The sequence below is a fragment of the Leuciscus leuciscus genome (genome assembly GCF_965113295.1).
Source record: "Leuciscus leuciscus genome assembly, chromosome: 4".
NCBI classification, from domain to species: domain Eukaryota; kingdom Metazoa; phylum Chordata; class Actinopteri; order Cypriniformes; family Leuciscidae; genus Leuciscus; species Leuciscus leuciscus.
Window position 1 is genome coordinate 20234140 of NC_138728.1, and position 21244 is coordinate 20255383.

At 38.9% G+C, this 21244-nt stretch overlaps 1 long non-coding RNA gene across 1 annotated transcript; it reads left to right on the plus strand.

Moving 5' to 3' along the window:
• The first annotated feature begins 5094 nt into the window (after positions 1–5094).
• Positions 5095–5560, plus strand: LOC309497935. Its single transcript, XR_014205768.1, has 2 exons — positions 5095–5176; positions 5223–5560. It is a non-coding gene; the product is annotated as an uncharacterized lncRNA (long non-coding RNA).
• Positions 5561–21244: the final 15684 nt, after the last annotated feature.

Below are 21244 nucleotides of genomic sequence, written 5' to 3' on the forward strand. Positions count from 1 at the left end.
GCTTCAAAACTAATCGATAAATATTATTATTATTAATGTATTAATTGTTTAATAATAAAAAAAAATAAATACAATAGATCATCCATGTAAGCCCGTCTATTGGTCCAATGGGGGTTTCCAATAATACGGGGAAGGTTTCTCTGCACGTTACTGTCTTTCCTTTTACGCAACACAACAAGATTAAATGGAACACAATTCTCATATGTATGTTCTCGTTATTTCATCTGACTCCATAAATGAAAAGGTTGTAATGATATCTGGGCATCATTAAAATGAACGAATATTTGATTATTCTTTTAAACTCTGATTATATTTTACCCGCTTAGATCAGGAAACTATATCGCTTTGAGTTCCTTACCAGGTCTCCGGCACAAGGGGCAAGTCCCGAAGATCAGAAGCAGAGGTAGTTGGCTAAATATCTAGGATTTGCCGTAATTCCCACGCGCACAATCGAAGATATATTCATATAGCCCCCTAGGATGCCCTTCAGGAACTTAATTCAATCGTTTACTTTAGTAGCGTTTTTTGAACACCATTTTTGAACACCTTGTTCCACGTATACTTATCTAAAGTAACATTAAATTAGAACAGAAGTCATCAGACGCGTCCAAGCTAGGTTGACCAACCAGCTTCTTGCTGATTCTAGACGGACAAACCCATCTTCTCATCCAAGTACACTTATTTTCTGATATCAGTTATCAGTCGTCACTAATCTCTGACGCAAATATATGTGGAAATATATGGATCCGTTAATCTATTTGGGAAAAACAAGTCTCAGAGTCGTTCAGAATAAAATCAAACGTTTACAATTTATTGACCAGGTAATGAAGCAATAATTCAAAATCCAATTCGCAAGAATAAAATCATCAGTTAATCATAACATAACAACAATTCAGGAATCGAATAATTTGTAGAAATTATTACCTGGCAATGAAAATTACACACAGCAGTTGTGTGGGCAGTCAACCCACAGACTCCTCAAACTTTTCTACACCTTTTCCTTATATACCCAGATAATTCGATATTCTGACCAAACGGTGGCGTCAGTCATTATAATTAGATTTTGATTCCCTATTCAGGGATTCACACTGTGAGATCAGAATTTGTACTTGAATAGGTTCTTGTTTTACATACAGGAGGTATAGTCTGAATGGAGGATCTGGGGAGGGAAACACCTTTAAGGGACACATCACTTTTCTCATATTTTATAACTTCTTTTAGCTTTTCATTATGGTTGGGAGAATGAGACCATTTTACCAGGCGAACTGAGACACTTTAAATGATATCAAACATGCATAGTTTCTTCTTGTACATACATTACATTGCATAGGTTTTCAGTGTATTTCAGGTGAGGAGGAGGAGGGGGATGAAGGGGAGATAGTGTGTGTGAAGTGTGAACTGTACTGTGTGCTGCGTCTTGGAAGTTCCTGTTGCATATGCAGGAGATAGTTCAAGTGTTAATTCTCAGGAGGGCCTTTTGTTTCATCGAGGGGTCGATCAGACATACTGGCACCAGCCTTACATCCACATTTAGCGATTAATCGTTTAGCAAATAATCACGTTTGCACAGAAAACATTTGCCAGCCACATCACTTTACAGTCGTGTAGCGAGTTCAGGACCGTCGCTAGCGGAGTGAAAGGTATTGAAGATTCTAAGGGCCCCCCGCGATTTAGATATATTATCATATATAGGCTACACAAAAATATAAAGGCTTTCAAAAATACAATTAGTTTGCATAGCATTGCATTTGCTGTGTATTGACCAAGTTCATAAAACAATGTTTATGTTGGTAACAATATGTATACGTAGATGCCACATTCTACTGCTCCAGGTACGTCAACGCATCTGCCATCTTGGAACGGTCTCCATATCGGTAATGAACAATGTGGCTCATTTCCTCCACACCGAAGTGATGAATTAACTGGTGAAAGTGTCTGTAGAAGCTCTTCTTCCAGCTCATAGCGAGTCAGGCATTTACATCCACTACTTCCTCGTGCCAAAGAAGGATGACGGCCTCAGGCCCATCCTCGATCTCAGACATCTGAACTGCGCCCTTATGAAGCGGCCGTTCAAGATGTTAACATTGAAACAAATCCTCTTGCAAGTGTGCTCGGGGGATTGTTTTTTTCTCAGTGGATCTGAAATATGCCTACTTTCATATCCAGATAGCCTCCCATCACAGACTGTTCTTGAGATTTGCGTTCGAAGGGGTGACTTACCAGTATACAGTCCTTCCATTCGGACTGGCTCCACGCACTTTTACAAAGTGCATGGATACGGCCCTCTTCCTCCTGAGACAGAGGGGAGTGTGCATTCTGAATTACCTCGACAACTGGCTCGTGTTAGCCCAGTCGGAGGCCAAGCTAGAGACTCACAGATCCATACTCCTCAGCCATTTGGCCAAGAGCTCACTGTCTTCCAGCAAACGGATCTCGTTCCTGAGAGCAGTTCTCAATTCAGCCGAAATGCAGGCCATGCTCACGCCAGAGTGAGCAGCTCGTGTCGCATGATCCAACAGCTCGTGGTGTCTTTCAAGGTAGGGGTTTTACCCCTCCTACAGTACTGGCTGAAACCCCATGTTTCATCCCACACTTGGTGTCACGGACGCCTCCTTTCCTAAGCAAAAGGAATGATCTGGAACCCCAACCAGAGTCTCGACAGAAGCTTATGGACCTCTCTGCGAGGGTCCTAAACACTATTTCTGAGGCTAGAGCCCCATCCACTAGACGCCTCTACACCCTTAAGTGGTCTGTTTTCACCGGCTGGTACGCAGCCCGGAGGGAAGACCCGATGTCCGGTGACATTTCACTGGTACTGTCTTTCTTTCAATAGCTGCTGGATAAGGGTTGCACCCCTTCCACGCTCAAGGTCTACGTGGCGGCCATAGCAGCACGCTCCTTTGACCGCCGGCCAGTCCGTAGGCAGGAACAACCTGGTTTTTCACTTTCTGAAGGGGTCCAGAGGGCTAAACCCGCCTCGCCCCCTCACGGTTCCTCCATGGGACCTGTCTGCTTATTTCTGAACTGCAGCCCCTTTCGCTTAAGACTGCCCTCCTGCTAGCCTTAGTATTAGTCAAGCGAGTGGGCGACTTGCAAGCGCTCTTTGTGAGTGCTTCTTGACTTAAGTTTGGGCCTAACAACTGGAAAGTTGTCCTCAATCCAAAACATGGCTATGTACCTAAGGTGCTCTCTACTCCGTTCAGAGTACAGGTCATTACTCTCTCATCTACATTCAAATTGTTGAAAATAAATTACCACATTAGGTGACGCTTGAAATGGTTGTTTTTTTTGTGTGGATTTTCCAGCAACAAATGAGCTGCATTATATGGGATTATATGGACTAACCTCAATTATGTTCCTAAAAATCTTCTTTTGTGTTTATCTGAAGAGAGTAAGTCATACATGAAGGTGATTAAATGAGAGAATTTTCATTTTTGGATGAACAGTCCCTAAAGGATCAAAGGAGAGCTTTGTTACTTTATACAATCAGAGAATGTTCTTAAAGTCTGAAATGATGCTAGGATGTATCAAGGTTGTTAAAGTTGTTCATCTACAAAATGTGCTTTTAATATGCAAATTCAATATTTTCTAAAGTAAAATGATTTGTTGCAGTGTTACACTAATGATGATTTTAATGATTTATGTGACACAAGGGATGTAATGTGCAGGTGGTCTTGTGATACACTTGCTATACCCATAAAATAATTGTATTTTTTGAGAGCAGTACCTGTAAATGGACTATATAGTATGAGGTGTAAATGTAATGGCATTTTGAAAATGTAATAAAATGTACAAATGATGAAATAATTTTGTGTATTCTTTCTACCTCTTACCAGTTAATGGTGTCTGTGCTTTTGTTTTGTTTGTTTGTGTGTTTGTTTGTTTGTTTGGAAGCCAGTGATTATAATTTATAAAGTTATAAATATGGATATTTTCTTATAAAGCTTGGAAGAGCAAGGATACTTTTTAATATAGCCTATTTCCAATTGTGTTTGGCTGAAAGAAAAAAGTAATATACACCTAGGATGACTTGAGGGTGAGAAACTATGGAATAATTTTCATTTCTGGGTGAACTAACCTGGGGCCTGTATCATGAAGGTAGCTGAACAAACTCGGGGTTACAGGATTAGTTTTGAGTTGACAAAACCAAACCGATGCAATCAGGCTTTATTGGTACAATGATGCAGCTCATCAACTTTCTCTGTCAACTCAGGCTTTGACCCTTAAGCTATGATTACTCCACGTGCGCGTGCACATAAAAGAGTGCCGTCGACACTGAACAGCCAATCGCGGGTAGTAGAGCGAGAGCTATATATTTTTCCGCGGAGGAGCAAGAGATAATCATTCATTATTATGATGAATTTAAATATGTATTTCAAGCTCGTAACAATATGGTCTCTGCTGCCAAAGCAAGAGAAGACTGTTGGAGAAAGATTGCTGATTGTTAATGTGTAAGTTAAACAAATACGTTCTATATTTATGTAAAATTATGTATGTGTAGCCTATACATGTAATATAGCCTATAGCCTATTTTTATAATTTATAAAAATGTGCATGTACTAAGAAAGATTAATATTCATTGATTTTTAGATGCAACCCCAACTCCAAATGTTCTTGGCAGCAGATAAGACAAAATATAAAAATATAATTCAAAGTGGTGAGTATTTACCACAACCTTTTATTATTTTTGTGAACATTTTATCACAAACACTTGTTTGCAGCAAACAGAAATAAAGAGTTAAATTCAGAAAACCAGAATACACTGTGGAGGAGGAGTTGGCTCTGAGTAGGTAATAAGGGACGGACGATTATGGATGTGATTACAGGTGCTGTACAATCTGCCCCTGGTGCTGGCTCCTCTAAGCAAGTAACACTGGGTACGTGTGCAATACATTACTACTTTTTTTAAAGTTTTAAATATGGCTGACTGTATGTTCTGCAGTAGAGGGAAATACAGTGTCCCTGTTGAAGCCAGCACACACACAGTTTCCCACACAGAGGTCAGTATGCAGCAGACAGAACACCAGTTATATAACTTTACAACAGTTATGCTTTACATTGGCCTATTTTTATTTATTAGGGTGGAGGAAATGATGAAGACACTCTGTCTGTGTGTTCTCAGACTGTTGCTGATGTGAATGCACTGGGCTTTTTATTATGGCAAACATTTGAATGTGTGGCATAAAAAAGGGACTGGCCCTTACACATCTCTTTGATTGTAGGATTTTTTACAACCTGGCCCAGAAACTGAGGTCTCTACCTCAATGGGCTTCAGAAGAAATGTGTAAGGATTTAAAACCCTTGACATAAATTACAGTCAGTCCTGTGTTTGTAGGAAGTCAAGGAACTTTTTGTGATTTGATGAGCCTCCAGAAAACTTTTAATGATCATGTTTGTGGTGGAATTGTGTTTCAGGTGGAAACCGACTCAGTCATGGCCCTGTACAAAAGGAGTCTTGAACTAGACTGCACACTAAAGGAGTCTTGAATTAGACCGCACACTAAAGGAGACTTGAACTAGACTGTTCACTAAAGGAGCTGGACTGCGAGCTGAGGAGGCTTCAAAAAAAAAAAAAAAAAAAAAATTGGAGATCAAACCGCTGGATAAAACTGATCTCAGTATGTGAACTTATTTAACCAAGTAACACTTTAATATGAATATTTATTAATGCAACTTTCTCGTGCTCTCTTTCTCCCTCCCATCCCACAAAACAAATAAAACAGTTTGAGACCTATCTGCAGTGCTTTTATTAAGTGTAATATTGTATGGTGATTGCATCTACATCTGCACCAGCTGGGTGGTCCGCTCTGGTGACTCTGAAGCACCGAACACAGTTGAAACGTGCCTTTAGGAGGCCAAAGGTCATCTCTATCTTCACTCTGGTTTTACTGAGGGCCACATTGAAGCGGTGCTGTGGCCCTGTCTGAGGGTCATGATAGGGGGTTATTGTGTAGGTTTTTCTATCTCAGTTCAAATTAAGTGTTTTGTACTGTACCAAATTTAACTTGCTTTCCTCAAAGCGCTGAGAAAACAAAGACTCACGGAAAATTCGTGAGTCAAGCACTGGAGCCAGGCCATTTGGCATCCAAACTTGTGATCATACGTTCATTGACCACCACAAGTCGTCTGCAGATGAAATGTTTAGTAGATCATTGTTATATCTGTTAATGTTACTATTAATTTAAAGATTCATCTCACAGAAAATAATCATCTCACATATTCACATCATCTCTACCTGAACATTAAGGCTGTGATAGGACTTCCTATTAACATAATCTGCCTCATGTTCCCCTAGAGCAGTGGAGATTGGAGCAATAGACTGCATACATGTTGCAATGACTCTAGGGAATCCTATCATAAGATTAACAGAATAATAATAAAAAAGATTTAAAATAATTCTCAACATGTATTGTATAGTACATTTGTGAAATTTGCTTTAAAAAAACAAACAAAATGTGTTCATGTGATGTCACCCTATATCTTACCGGCAATTTTATAAAAGCCCTCTTTTATTGACATGGTCGATAAATGTCCGGGAAACACTATTAATGAAACTATTCATGTACTCCTGCAGAGCGAGGACCACCTTGCGAATGGTTCAACAAACCGTGTTTTCCCCTAGCTTCTGTGCGTCACCCACCGTGCAAGTCTGTACCACTTGCAAAAAAACGCAACGCAATACCATTTGCGGTACAGTAAGTGCATGAATTTGACGTGTTAAATTCTTTATGTGCGGCTCAAGAAATTTGCAAAGATAAGACATTCCTTCCGCGGAAAATCTGTATCTTTCATACAAGTAACTATCAGGAAAGGCAAGGGGATTTTGTCTGGCTAAAAACTCTTTCTCTACGAAGTGCTCGTCTAACAATTTGCGCTGAGATGTCCACCGGATTTGGAAGAAAAGGTGAAGTCATTGCAACAGACACTGGGAATAAGTTACGTCACCTATATGTTTCTTTGCTCTCAGCTGAATTGGTCAAACTTCAGTCTGAGATCTTGAATCCAGAACATAACCTGCCCCAGAGCAGGTTAGGCGTGCAGCGTAAGATACCATGGCGACGAACACCGATTAAAGCCAAGCTACTTTCATAGTACCTAAAACCCAGGGTTGGCGGAAACTAAACTGAAACATAGCTGGCTAGCCACCTAAACCGGCTTCATGGTATAGGCCCCTGTAATGAGTTGCCGTTAATAATATGAATAAGAAAGTTTAGAACGCGTACAAACAGAGTCCATGCAGACAGATGTACATGCAAACAAATTTCTTTCTTTATTACTTGTGCTTCATTTAACATGGTCTCAAAACTTCCTGTGGCCTTTCCTTGTTCACACACAAACCATACCTTGTAAACACTGCATAAGATTCAAATCCACCTTGTATGCTACTCTGCAGTGCAGTCAAAAACTGTGTGCTTCCCAATTACCAACTCACACACTTGTTGCTCAGGTGCTCTAATTATACTCACAGTCACAGCGCCACTCAGTGGACAACAGCAATTTCAAGACTAATAATGTCATGTTACCTGACAACTTCTGTGTTGCTAAGCAACGATTAAATGGCCTGAAAAGGAAACTGGAAAGAAACAAAGGGTTTCATGAGAAGTACTCTAATTTTCTTGCTTATGTTGTACTTAAAGGTTATGCAGAGAAGGTACCATCTCACCAACTAGATAGTGTGGATGGCAAAGTTTGGTACATTTCCTCATCACAGGGTATTTCATCCTAAGGGATCATTGAGAGTCCTGTTCGACTGTGGAGCAGCATATAAAGAAACATCACTAAATAGTCAATTGTTGTAAGGCCCTAACCTTACCAATTCTTTGGTAGGTGTACTGATGAGATTCTGGCAAGAACCAGTAGCCTTCATGGCTGACATTGAAGCAATGTTCCATCAAGTTAACCCTCTGGGGTCTGAGGTGTTTTCTGGGCCCTGGAGGTGTTCTGACATGCACTGACATTTGTTCTTATTTCTGTTACTTGTGACATTTTCATGGCTAAAATCTGATTACACTGTATTAGGGGTGACCCCGAATAGTCGAAGATTCGATGCTTCGATAGGAGGAGCCTGATTCGACTACCGATCTCACGGTCGAATCTTCGCAGAGGTGTTATGAAACGAGGATCATGCCACTTTGGCTATATGAGGGCGCTAAATGTCTGATTTCACATAGAACAAGTTGGTTTTCTACGGGACATTTTAAAATGCTTAACGTGAAAAAAGCTTTTAAAACGCTTATAAGGCACTTTAACGTGACTTAATGTATGTACACAGTACACACTTTATCAAGAAACCAAACTATGTGCAGATAAGCAGATGAACCCAGAATATGAACGCAATGCGTTCCTACTATAGTAAAGCGTTTTCATATTTTAATTGAACTATTTTAGGAGATTAAGTCGTTAAACGTTTTTCACATTACGTGTCTTAGAATGTATTTTATCCACGCGCACAATTTGAAAAGACTCCAACGGACCCAGACAGAGTGAAAGACTGGATTTGTTCTCTCGATCAGGTACAAGTGATTTCAAAACTTTTCAGCCGGTTCTAATTTGATTTTTGGATGCTGTGAACATTTTTAGCTAAAAAGACTGCCACTCCTGTGCCGCAATTCTGGCTACTATCGTTATTTTAATAATTTCTTTATTTTAATTTTATTTATTGATCTGTCAGGGTTATCTAATCTAACTATTTGTGGCTTGTGTTTTGAATATATGTTCCCCTGCACTTTAGGCATTTTGCACACATTTGCTCCTCATCTTGTGACTTGATTCTGATTTATTTCGTTTTGTATTTTTATTTATAAGAAAGGAATATTCTGTTCTAATTTAATTCAGTAAATTAATTGTTTATATTTTCGGTGCATCGATGTTGTGCTGTAGCCTACTTAGAGCCTGCTCGCACAGGTAATTTAGCCGATTTAATTTGATTTGCATGTGAAATGTAAATCCTGTCTGCAGTGTGGCCTTTCTGGAGTTATTTATGTTATTTCTTAGTTTTATTGATCCAAAATGTTTTTATACATTTTCTTCTATATCTTTGTGTGATTTTCTGTACATCGCCGCTTTGAATTGTTAAAGCCCCGCCCCCATACACATGATTCGACTATTAGTCGACTATACGCTGATTTCACGCAGCCGTTATTTTGAAATCGAAAGCGAGGCTCCGGTGGGAAGAAAACCGGAAGTGTCGCCTTTAATCACAGGAGAGTCGTGAATGCGATGGCGTATTGTTGTGTTTAATGATGTTGTGTCAATTCTAAAAATGTACATACATTTCTTGCATACTTTAGACTATATACAGTGAAATTCATTTATAAATAAAATATTTTTTTTATATATAATTCAGAATGTAAAAAAAGAAGCAGGAATGAACTATATATATATCCTTTATTGAATAGTAACATCCAATAGTGTAAATCGTGGCAGCAGCTTCAGGTTGGTAATCCAAGGCATTGTTGTTTATCTTTACTTCCGGGGTTCTTCCCACCGGAGCCTCACTTTCGATTTCAAAATGGCGGCTGCGTGAAATCAGCGTATAGGCAAGACTTGACGATTCTGATTCGACTATGAAAATCCATAGTCGGGGACACCCCTACACTGTATTCAGCACAAACTCTGCTACAATAATATATCAGCAGCGTGTATGTAAAAGTTTGTAGTTTTGAGATAATGACATTTATGCGTGGTTTGTGAAAAAAAGCAAAAACAATTGTCACTGAAATAAGGCCATGAAACCCATACTGATTATTTCTTCACATGACTTTTGAAAAATTTATCACGCAGCATACAACATTTGCTTCAAAACTATGTGAAAATCATCCTGACAACTCATTCAGATAAAACAATATATCGATTTTAAATTTGTAAGACATGTTTTGTGTGAGAAAGCTTTATGCGAGGAGGCGTGAACACATCATTAATATTGATGGCTTTCACATCAGAGAAAGACAAAGACCCTCCCATAATGGACCTATTAGGTGCTATCAGGCCCTATCATTCTGAGCCCTATCATTCTTATCATTTTTAAGATTTAAAAAAGAATGGCTCTTTGATTGTTTGGATTTATTTACAACACAACACAATCCAAAGATACACAACAAATGACAAAAAAGCACATTATTTAACACTGATCTAAAGACAGTGACTTGAACAGTCACACACCTTTGTGCCATTCCTGAAACGTACATACCTGTAATTTCCAAGGTGTTTGATTTTTCACTTTACCATGTTCATGTACAGAGACTCATGTGAATGTTGACTCATCAGTGGCATCTGCTCCCTGTATAAAAAAATAAAAATAAACACCTGTGAACATGCTGAAGAAACTATAAGAGAAACTATAGGGCTGCACGATTTTGGGAATACATTTTTTATTTTTCTGGTTAAAATTGTTTTGTTTTGTTTTAAATCACAAAACACACACACACACACACACACACACACACACACACACACACACACACACACACACACACACACACACACACACACACACACACACACACACACACACACACACACACACACACACACACACACACACACACACACACACACACACACATATATATATATATTGTGACGAGCGTCCTCAAAGGAATCAGCGTCGCCCTGGTAACAAACACAAAACACCTGCACGTCCTCACAGCGGGCTGATCGGTCACAGCTGCACCTCATCAGCCCACAGCCACAAAAGCAGCACGCGCTGAGCAGACAGACAGACTCTGGTCTCGAGCTGAATGAATTGCTGGACTAACCTTTCTCTCTGTTCCCTTCAGAAAGCAGCGAGTGACCGACAGCCCACCTCTTTTGGAGCACGTTTGGACACCCACTTTCGGTTTGGATTGAACACTGCAGAGCACTTGGAGCACCAGCCATCACTCACCGGATCACCGTCTTCCTTCACCTTTATTTTTGCACTGTAAATAAAATCCACCCTCCGGGGCCTTTTCACTAAGCCTGCCTTGTCGAGTGATTCTTCACCCCGTGACAATATATATATATAAAATGAACACCAGGTTTGTTGTGCCTTGTAGGCATATACATGCAGTGCTGTATAAAATAATAAAATAATAATAACAATAACCTATAGCAGGCGGCCTATCAATCGTTTCAAAAAAACACTTCAGTAACACTACACTAGAGAAAAATATATTGATTATCATATGTCACTTCAAATGTTTCCATTCTTTATGACGTAATGAAATGAGATTGGAGTAAAAACATGAAGCCTAATGTTTGGTGCATTTTGCTTTTCAAACGCACAGCGCGTTATTTACTGAAGCGAATTACCGTAATTAATTATTATACAGTAATTATTTACTGAATACAAATCACTAACGCCGCCTTCACACTGGCAGTTGAAATCAGCTCCGATAAGGCTACGAAACGACCGGAAGTCATTCATTTCCTATGGAGATTCGCAGACCGCATGCGAATGGGTGCGAACCGGGTCCGAACGAGTGCGGTGCGAAAAAAATCGTGTCCGTTGGTCATCCGGATGCGTTAAAAAAATTGAACTCTTGCGAAAGGCTACGGACGGTTCCTATCCGACAATTCCAGCGGAAGTTAGCGTTGCTATGGTACTGATAAACAAAACTGAATTCTCAACTTTTAATCAAATAAATAATGATTTTATAACGATAAGTTGTCATGTCATTTTCTTTTATTTTCATGATTTTCTTACGTTATTAGGGCAGTTAATACAATTAAAAGCCCTATATACCACTATATTACATTTAGCCGACCTGACATATCAACGTCCTGGGGAACTTTCCTCCATGCAGCAGCCTTCCGATTAATGTCTCTATAACCCTCATCAGAGAGATCATACAGAATTGTACATTCTGACACTGACAAAATCAACCGTTAATCTCTCCGCCATTTTTGTTCTACTCGCTTCCGAAGCTTTTCAACGGTGTAGTACGACGTCCGCTGGGGGCGTATTGCGTATTACGGAGCTGATTTCAACTGCCAGTGTGAAAGCGGCGTTAAACAGAGAATATTTGTTTTCATTTTGAATCCGATCATTTAAAAAGTACACACTTAAATGTTTATAAAGATATATGGTTCATAAATGTGTGACAAGTATTCGCTGAGTTTTGTTTCAGTTTATAGACGTGCTCAAGAAAAAAAAAGTTCACTGATGAGAGGCAGAAAGCACACCCTGTTTATTTTCTTTATTTTACAAAAGCACAATGTTTGGTTTTGACATCTCACAGATTCTTTTTTCATATTTCTTTTTTCTGTATGAGCATAAATGGAGTAATTTACGTTTTTTGTGCTACTGAAGAAAATCCAGCAAAATGCGCCGGCGCGTTTGCCGACCCCAGAGGGTTAAAGTGGCTGAGGAAGAGGTAGATTTTCTTTGTTTCTTGTGGTGGCCTGATGGAAAATTGACTAGAGAGCCCATTACATTTAGGACAGTTCATCTTTTCGGAGTCGTGTCTTCTCCAAGCTGTGCTTGTTACGCCTTGAAACAGACCGCAAAGGACAATCAAGTAGACTTTCCAGCAGAGGTAATTGTAACCATCAACAATAACTTTTATGTAGATGACTGTCTGAAGAGTGTCACTAAGGAAGTGGCCATCTCTATGGTTATCTCACTGTTCTCTGTCAAAAGGGAGGTTTCCGTTGAACAAAATGGACCAGCAACAGTCGCAAAGTGTTGCAGTCAGTTTCTGAGGAACACTGAGTTTAGAATATACAGCAGCTAGATCTGGATCGAGACAAATTGCCTGTTGAAAGAGCTTTAGGTCTTTAGTGGAGTGTAGATGACGACACCTTTAAATTCAAGATTTCCTTGAAAAATCAACCAAGTAGGCTACTAGGAGAGGCATTTTATCGGTGGTAAGCTCTGTCTATGTTCCCTTGGGTTTTTTAGCACTGCTTATTCTGCCAGCTAAAGTACTTTTACAGGAGTTGTGCAGACAGAACTTCCATTACTTCTCAGAATGGAAACGTTTGAAAGTTGCAGTTGCCTGGTATTGGAAACTGCAGAAACTTCTGATGGAGCCGAGTCGTAAACGAAAGGAGCTATCTTAGGAGCAGATTGATACCGGCCCTCGGTGGTCAAAAAATAAAAATAATAATAAAAATGTTTTGCTAAAAAAAAATATATTTTTTGTTCCCATTTGCTCAAATAGCAAAAGAAAAATTCCTCTATAGTTTTTTCACAACTTTCAAAAAGAGGGAAAAAAATGCGAGAGATGGATAACGGCAGTCAGAACTCAGTCAGATCTCAGAAGAGAGAAATATATGTCAATTTGTCATCACTCCCACAGACGCTGTATTAGAAACCCTCACAGCAGCATTAACTAGTTTAATTTTATTGAATAAAAAGGTAATATAATATAATATAAAGTATAGTGTTATAAAAGTAAATACATATTTTTTTAAATTGAAAATCTAAAAAACTTTACAGGATTTATGCTGATGATGACCGTTAAAACGAGTCATCATCACCCTGTTGAAAAGGGTCCTTTTTCACAGTGACAGGACACCTTGCTCGTTAGCTTCTGCTGGTGTTAACATAATCCGTACACACTTAACATAGCAGCAGTAGCCAAGGGAAGTTACTCGTTTTACTCGTTTTCTTTTTTGCCTTTCCATCATTTAACTCACTCACACGGACGTTAGACTTCCAAAACGTGACGAGGAAAAAGAGGTGTTCGGCGGCTTTTTACATCGAAGGCCGGCCCGATAGGCTATACCATTTGGGGAGGGGCCGCTCACTGATCCCCCTATGTTTTTGAAAAATCCTAGACATGGTTGGACCTGCCGAACGGGTTGAGCACTTTTATATACTGTGTTGAGCAGAGAGATCTGACGCACAGAAGCCAATGGCACATGTCACCATGCGTATTAGCACATCCGGTCTTCATTGGCATGTGCAAGTGGATAGTGGCATGTGTCACTGACATTATTGGCATGTGCCAGTGGTGGATAGTGGCATGCGTCCCTGACATTATTGGCATGTGCCAGTGGTGGATAGTGGCATGCGTCACTGACATTATTGGCATGTGCCAGTGGTGGATAGTGGCATGTGTCTCTGACACACTGACACTGACATGACACCTGACTGACACGAGTCGCGGAACATGTCACCGTCTTGCGACACCTCCAGTCGTGACTGACAGATTAATCGAACACCTATAGCCTAGTGACGTAATTGTGGCACAAAATCCTAAATAAATAGCCTAATTTTGTGATATTTAAAATATCAATTAAACGAATTAAAGTGCATTCATATTTTTTCAAACGTGTTATTTGTGTCACGTCTGTATTTGATTGGTATGTGCCACTGAATGTTTTGTAATACCAGTGCTACTTTATGTTGTTTATCTCGCAAAGTCACAAACTGCCCATTCTATGAAAGACACAAAATAAATCTATCATGGGTCACTACGAATAACGTATTAGTAGTCGCATCCGTTACTGTAAACCTTTATTTTTGCGTGATGCTGCACAGACGCACGCCAGAAGGTGTCAGAATAAGTGAGTTTAACACTGGCCAGCGCAATTCTCATCTGTGGCTGAGTCCCAATTCGCCTACTTATACTACGACCTAAAAGTATGTACTTTTTTTGTGATGAAAAAGTACATAGCCTACTTTTGAGTGTGTAGCAAAAGAGTATGCACGTTCTGGGACATACTTCGATGACGTCATGCAACCATAGACTGTAAAAAATATGGACGTAGTGTCCGTGACGTAACCCGTAGGTTTCTGAAGAGCATTTTTGAAGCCTAAAGTGGGCGGAGCCGGCCGTCGCCATCTTGGCCTTGCGTCACTCCCGGATAACAGAAAATGGGCAAAGAGGCTGAGGAGCCTGGCTATCTGAAATCACGCCCAACTAGCTCGACGTGATCGAGTTAGCTTATGCTACTGACAGTACCAAGTCTGCGACTGCACAGGGCCTCGCGCTAAAGTGACAGTTCATGATGTAAAGCCAATTAAAAGTTCCTCTTTTTGCCCTTCGAAATATTATAATAGTTAAAAGACATGGCAACAAGTGAGACTGTATATCGTGAGTCTGTACTATTCTGCTAGTTGAAAATGTATTATGCAGTAACTTAATATTACTCTGAGAGAGTGTGTGTGACAGTGATTTATGTGCATACATGTCAGTCACTCTTTTTTTATAGTCTATGGTCCGTCAGCGCGGCATCGCTCGTCAAGTTCGTAGAGAGCTTATTCAGTCCATTTTAAATTCTGATTTTGTCCGCCTTTCAAATGGGTTAAACCATAGATATATTGCCTATGAAGTTCAAGTAAATGCGCTAGAAAAGCAGCGCTCATTCAAGGGTGTGCATTTATTGCATGGACGGAGAAAGCGCCGACACCTGCAGGATTTCACCTGACGGTACATAAGCATATTATAATCTATCTGTTCCGTGAGAGCAGAACGAAGGAGCCTTTATTGACGTTTTTAAATCTGAAAACTCCAAAAATCAACGAAATTGTCAGACATCCATTAGAGCATGTTCACAGAGGAAAAACACTGAAAAACAGCGCTGGTTGTTCTCTCGAACGATACTCGACGACAACGACGGAATCCTAAGCCGTGGGCGAAGTAATGGGTGTATTAAATTGTATGAAATAATCCCGAAAAAAAGCACAAACACTGCAGAGATGGCAAGTTCAGCAGCTAACATATGCTGAGGTGAAGTGACGGCTAGTAACAGCAGACAAACGGCTAGCAATGACATCAGCGGCAATCCACCTGTCACTCAAGTGGCCACACCCTTAATTATGCAGAACATTAAATATTAATCAACTAAACGGATGAGTTATAAAAAAAATTCACCCCCCTCACAGTTGTTATGAAGGGCAAAATTAGCTGTATAGACCAAAGCCACATAGAGAACCAGGCTGTAAACACGTTTTTTTCTGCTGTAAAGTTGGTAATTTTAACATGGGGGAGATGCAGATTTGACTCACTTGTGCAGCCAGCCTCAAGCGGCCAGTCAATGAATTGCAGTTTAACTCACTTTCGTGTTGGTTTCAAGAGAGAGACGGGGAGGTTGCCGCTTGGGTAAAACCAGCACGGCACAAAAGACACACAGTATTGATACAAATACTTTAGCTAAATGATTAATGCATAAGTTGATACTTGTTCAAAACAATCACTTTAGCAAAGTTTATACTATTTTTGGGGGTTATTTTGATAAATTAAATAATTAATGTTTGTTCAATAAATATACTGTCATCAAAATTTATTAAAAAAAATACAGAAACAAAATTATTTTAAAAACTAAAAGATTCTTGAGATCTTTGTATTGAAATTGCTACATAAGTCTAAAACATAAAAAAACTAAACATAAAATAGATCAAATTAGTACAGAATCAATTTTGCCACGATCAAGTCAAGTATCAGCCAAATTTCCAAGTCCATCATCAAAAGCATTTATGAAAAAAAGTGCTGAGCTGAATTTGTGCCATAGAGTGGTCTAAAAGAGAATTAAGTCAAATGTGCATTTTACCCCAGTGTGACTTTATAACTGTTGTAACCTACTATCATTTCAATTTGTACTGTAACTGTATAATATTAAATTAAATGTCTAATACTTCCATTTAAGATGAGGCAGCTCAGAGAGTGCGTGAGAGCCCACTGAGCATCAGCCAAATCAGACAGTTAAACTGGCTGACAGTAAATAAATATACTAGAGTGTGATAAGAAAGACAGACATTTAATTATTTAATTGGAAGAGTAATTATAACAACATAAATTGATTTAGCACTAAATCCTGATTGTAATCTAATTGCCCATGATTATAAAAGAGTTGTTATTAATTCTCTATATTAAGATGATACTGCCTCAGAGTCAAACTCCTTATAGTGCTTTAAAGAGCAGCTGAGTTTAATATCACTGGTGTCACCTACAGACTCTCTCAAGGTAAAGCCACACAAGCTGGACTGATGTATCAGAGAAACCACAAGAGCACTGTCTGATAGACTTTTATTCTATTTATTCTATAGACTTTTATTCTTTTATTCTATAAGATGTTAATGCTTTTCTTTCAGGTGTGGTTAAATTAATCATCCCTGCTGTTGCATCCAAAAAAGCAGTCATTGCTGGTATGGATTTTACCTGAGAGGAATTTTACTCCCTTAATTCGAATCGTTGAATTTTAATTTCCCCAAATTTTTTATGGGGTTGAAGATTTATTTTTCGTTAATTTAGCCACTATTTCAAATAAATGCCTAGGGTTTTGTTTATTTTCTTCTAATAGGGTTGAAAAATAAGCAGATCTAGCAACTTTTAAGGCCTTTCTATACGCAATTGTGCTCTCTTTCCATGAAATGGGCTCTCTTTTCATGGTGCTCTAAGGTTTATATCAAATTGTAAATCTTCAACTCATTGCACCTTGTACCATAGAGTAGGTTGGCCTTCTCTGTCTACCAGAAGAAAAATGCACTGGTATTTAATTATTTACAAAGCCATGGGGTTGTTGCCTTCTTATCTCTGTTGTTTTATGCAGCAGAAAATTAACAAGAATTATTCTCTTCGTTCGCAAAACTTTTATACTCTTTCTGTTCCTTTTACTCGAACTGAGTTAGGTAAGAAGTCTTTTATGTATGCAGCGCCGTTTGATTGGAATCTCCTCCAATCTAAATTACAATTAGAAAATCTGCTGACTCTAGACCGTTTCAAATCAGTTATCCGGCAAATGGAAGTTGATCTAACATTATGCAACTGCTTTTAAGTGTTTTTAATCTGTTTGTGTGATGTTTATCTGTGATCTAACATTATGCAACTGCTTTTAAGTGTTTTTAATCTGTTTGTGTGATGTTTATCTGTGATGGAACTGATTGTACTGCTGCACATTTTGGCCAGGACACTCCTGTGAAAGAGATTTTTAATCTCAGAGAGCTTTTTCTGGTTAAATAAAGGTTAAATAAAAAATAAAATAAAAAAAATGCGAAAAAACTCATAAAGTTTTGTTTTCTTCCAGATGCGATCCATTTTTCTGGCTGCTCTCTTAAGGGCCTGAGTGTGCTTGTTGTACCATGGCATTGGACTATTTTCTTAAATCTTCTTTAAGCGCAAAGGAGCATCTGTGTCTAAGGTGCTGGAAAAGAGAGAGTCAAATGTTTCTGTCACAATATCAAGTTCTTCTAAGCTATCTGGGATGCTGAGATGAAACTGATCAGGAATATTATTAAAAAAGCAATCTTTAGTGGCAGAAGTGATAGGTCTAACATATAACACGGAGTCGACTTTGCAGCCTTGGCTAAATGAAGTTTATACAAGACTAGATAATGATCTGAGATGTCATCGCTCTGCTGTAGAATTTCAACGGCATCAACATTGATTCCATGTGATAATATTAGATCTAGAGTATGATTACGACATTGAGTAGGTCCTGACACGTGTTGTCTAACTCCAATAGAGTTCAGAATGTCTTTAAATGCCAATCCCAGTGCATCTTTTTCGTTATCTACATGTACATTAAAATGACCAACAATTAGGACTTTATCTGCAGCCAGTACTAACTCTGATAACTGAAAAACTAACTCTAACTCTGAAAATCAGCAAATTCTTTGATAAAGTCTATATGGTGCCCTGGCGGCCTGTAGACAGTAGCCAGCACAAATCTCAAACGTGATTTATCATTTACACTAGATAGTGTTACATTAAGCACCAACACTTCAAAAGAATTATATTTAAAACAAGACTTCTCAGTAATTCTGAAGATAAATTACAGCAACCTTTGCCTTTCAGACGAGGCTCATGTTTATAACAGTAATATTGGGGTATGGACTCATTTAAATTTTAAATTGTATTGTTCATGGAACAGACACAGTCTCTATATGATGATATCTTGGTGAAAGAGGCTCTATGTGATGGGATTTATCTGACCTCAGTGACGTGAGACAGCTGGCAGACGGTCGGTTTAGCCAGTCTGTCTGCTTCCTGACCTGATCCCAATTCATGTTTGAGCTCTAAGACTATGTGCCATATTACTAGAGAGAAGAGCAGCACCATCCCAGGAGGGATGAATACCATCTCTTTTCAACAGGTCAGGTCTGCCCCAAAAATGTTTCCAATTGTCTATGAATTCCACTAGAGTTGGGGTACTCAAACTCGGGCTCGAGTCCAATTTTGAATGAACTCGGACTTGTCACGCACTCGGATAAAAATGTACTCGGACTTGACACGGACTCAGACATTATATAAGCCGCGTTTCCACCGAAATTACCCGGAACAATTTGTACCAGGAACTTTTTTCCCAGGAACTTTTTTTGCCCCAGACCGGTTGCTTTCTGCGTTTACACCGCGGTCTAAAGTACTGGGAAGGTAAACTGCGCGCAACTGCTCCTCCCAGTCTGCGACGGACATAATCAGTTGCGCCACATTTATAAGTATGGAGGAGATTCAAACTGTGCTGCAGTTATGTATTGGTTTACTAACGAGGTAATTAACAAAACAAAATAGACGAGCACTGATACTAAATCGTGTTCAGAAAGCTCATATGTGTATAAAATTTAGACAACGTATGTTATCAGTTATTGTGAGATGGCTGAGACGAACGCGCAGAAAGTTTCCTCTTCCACAAATACCCTTAATAAAGCCTGAAACTCGTCGCCAGTCCACCAGTTTTTTTTTATTAAATTCCATATTTGCAGACAGACAACTCTTACTGCATGAAGCCACGACACGAACCGCAATAGATTTTTTTAAAAGGGAGGTTAAAAATAAATAAATGCTGCGTGGAATCATCCAACCAAAAAGCTTGTGCAGCGCACAAGTCCCACCCCTTAAAGTTCCTGAACTTTGAAAAAGTACTACCTCGTGAGCAGGGACTATCGGAGGGGGAAATATTTACCCGGAACTTCATTTAGACCCTGGTTCCTGCGGTGTAAACACATCGAGTACCAGCCCAAAGTTCCTAGTTCCTGGGGAAAGTTCCTGCGGTGGAAACACGGCTTTAGACTCTGAAAAATGTCAGAGTACAGTCGAGTCCAGGCACTGGAGGACACAATATATTCCTTCATTAATAATTCGTTACACAGAACTTTATTACATTAAATATGAATCAAATGATTCACACCTTCACAAAATCCAAACATTCAGTGTAAGAGTAAAAAAAATTACATCATATTATTTACAGTAAGTTTATTTGATTCACAGCTTATTTAGAGTTTTGACCTCGACAACCAAACTGCATTTACCGCAAACAGTCTAAACTAAAAGATTGTCAGATTTCTGTTAGATTGTCAGAACTAAAATATTTTTACACATTGTCATATAGATAACCTGAAAATACAGTAGTTTATTAAGGTTAAATCTTGCTTACCACTCTTACTAAAAAAAAAAATGGGGTAAGCACTTACATTCTCATTTTAAGAGGTGTTTGATTTGTTTACATTAGTTAATGTATTAGGCTAACTAACATGAACCACGAGCAATAGCCTACATTTGTTACTGTATTTATTAATCTTTGTTAGTCTTAGTTGAACAAACAATGAACAGCTGTTTTTATTATGTTACTTCACACAGTGCATTAGGCTAACTGATGTTAATAAATACAACTTTTGATTTAAATAATGTAAGCTAAGTAGTAAATGGTGAAATTGACATTAATAAAGATTAATAAATGCTGTAGAAGTGCAGTTTATTAATAGTTAATGTTAACTAATGTATTTAACTAGTTTAATAAATGGAACCTTATTGTAAAGTGTTACCGATTTGTTATACACCGATTCAGTGTTGGAAAGATTAGTCGTTTTAACCATTCATTAAATGGAATCGGTTTGTGACGGAGTGGTACAGGTATTGGACACAAGGAATTTCGACTACGCAACCCTGGGAATTTCACCCAGGGAAATATGAATGACACTTAAATTGTTATTAGGTCACACAGGTTCGACTCTCTTAAAAGGGTAGGCAGAAACGTGGGTATCAAAAATACAAAATCTTTATTAATATAAAGTTTGATTTTAGAGCAAGGAGATAAATCACATTAAAATGCAACCATTGTACAAGACAGCATCTGAAGGCTGGAAAGAGAGGTATAAGGCGGACAAAGTTTAAAAATAATAAAAATCACAAGCACATACACAACACACTTCTAATACACAGCTTACAAAAACTACACAGACTTACAGGGCTGAGGTACACCACAGGAAAAGTGATCACTAAGCTAGTTAGCCGAAAGCACACTCATACACATCACCGTGCACTTCAGATCACACCACAACACTTCAAAAGTGTCACACGGCAAACGTTCGGAGGAGCAC